The 2035-nt window shown below is 38.4% G+C and overlaps 1 long non-coding RNA gene across 1 annotated transcript; it reads right to left on the bottom strand.

The window, feature by feature from the left end:
- LOC109835984 lies at positions 886-1772 on the bottom strand. The gene is made up of 3 exons (XR_002245768.1): positions 1700-1772; positions 1462-1521; positions 886-1081 (listed from the first exon to the last, which is right to left on the bottom strand). It is a non-coding gene; the product is annotated as an uncharacterized LOC109835984 (long non-coding RNA).

Raw genomic sequence — 2035 nt, 5'->3', positions numbered from 1 at the left:
GCCTAATACCAACCTGAAATGGGGTCTCCCCAACATTGATATATTGATCTATTGTCATATGTTTAAAAAATAAAAATTTATACTAAACCCTTACCCTTGACAATGATAATTTGATAAAAACTTTCATGCATGTGCTAGATGATATATACCAGTATATAAAATATTCCTGGCATGTTTTAAATAGTAACTTCAATAAAACTATATCAAATGAACCGCATAACCAATCATGACCAATCCTATCAACTGCATGACCAACCATGATGAACCCTGTCATTATGTATATCTATCATATATGAGAATGGAATCTAAGTATCAAAGTGCAGAGAGCTTGTAAGCTTTGCAGATTGGATCAAACCTGACCATGAAACAATTCAAACTTAACCTGAGTTTAAGGTCAAATGTTTTCATTTTTAGTAAGATACAGTTTAAACCTTGACCAAATTTTAGATAGGTTGGATTTAGGCTAAGATGTGTGCCAGCTAACCCAACCCAACCTACCTAAAGTACTTAACGCCAACTAGCTAGTTTCATGAAATAGAAAAGCCAACTCTTCATTTGTAACTCATGGATATCAATACACATAGGCTAGTGCTTATATAAAAGGATGAGATCCTTAGAGATTACATGTTGTGTCAAAAGAAGCAAGTACTTTATCAAAAGAAATTGAGTATTTAGCAGTTATAATGTGGTGATTAAGGACTGTGTATGGCAGTAGTGCTAGCAACTTGAGTGAGAAAACCCATCTCCCATTACAAAAGGCAGGATGGCTGAAGTGGAGAAATGTCCACAGTATTATGTGATCATATAATAGCCCATGAAATGAACAGAAAGTTTCCACTAGATGGTTATAAGATCAGTTATAATTTAAAGGTAAAATATCAAGCATTCAAGAAAATTATGTTCAAGAGATGAATTTATCTGAAAACGAGTAAGCAGCCATTGTGAGAAAAAGACTGAATACAGAATGTGTTCATTCATGGAAAATTAAGATAACATCAATAAATGATAGAAAATTACCCAGATTAAGCATGTAAGGAGACTATTAGAAGCTGCAAATGAAATATGAAGGCTTCTAACATAGCTGTGGAATACCAGGATAAGGGATAGAGCAAATAAGCTTGAATTGAAGCTGAAAATGAAATATGAAGGCTTCTAACTTGACTAATTATTCATCTACAGATAAACGAAAGAAAAAGAATTCAGAAAGCCGACAAAAAATTGAGACAACAGTATTCATTATTATCATTTTGCAGCAGAATTCATAAGCTAATCCACCAGATTTGACATAAAGAGTATACAGCTCAAAATAAATAAATCCAGCTCAGTTCAACTGTCATTTACATTCCTACCATAAAAGCTCATGCTTGTAAACTTCAAATAGTCAATCTGAACTTACTTCATCATCCAAAACTGCTAAAAATCTTATTATTACCCAACTGAGTAATTTCATCAAGCACTTACCGGGCATCAACCAGAACAGATCTTCTTCAACCTCTCAGCCGCCGACTGATCCACCGAATACTGCAACCCAACCACCAAAATATCAGCTATACAGATAACAAACGCACACACGCACACACACACTTGAACAATGCACAAACCAACACCACTTGAGCTAATAATTGTAAATTTGGTCTGAAAAGATTGAAGAGCCTATTACTAAATTAAAAAAAAATCTACCTTACAATGGAAAATATACCTTACTAAGCATAACAACAAGACTCATTCCGGCTGAGTAGCGTGTGGAATCGAGAGGCGATTGAGGAGGCGGCGGAGTAGCGGTGGAGGAGGAGGCGGATGAGAGGTAGAGGAGGAGGCGGAGGAGCGGTGGAGGAGGAGGCGGAGAGCTGTGGAGGACGAGGCGGAGGCGGAGGAGCGGTGGAGGACGAGGCGGAGGAGCGGTAGACGACGAGGCGGAGGCGGAGGCGGAGGAGCGGTGGCGAAGTGAGAGGCCGTGGTCGGACTTCCAAAATTTTGGGGCAATATCGCGCTGAGGGGCTATTTTGGGGGAGCGGCGGTTTTTAGGGAAAAATTT

The sequence above is a fragment of the Asparagus officinalis genome, chromosome 4, assembly GCF_001876935.1.
Source record: "Asparagus officinalis chromosome 4, Aspof.V1, whole genome shotgun sequence".
Classification (NCBI taxonomy): Eukaryota; Viridiplantae; Streptophyta; class Magnoliopsida; order Asparagales; family Asparagaceae; genus Asparagus; species Asparagus officinalis.
This window is presented reverse-complemented; position numbering and strand designations above follow the sequence as displayed.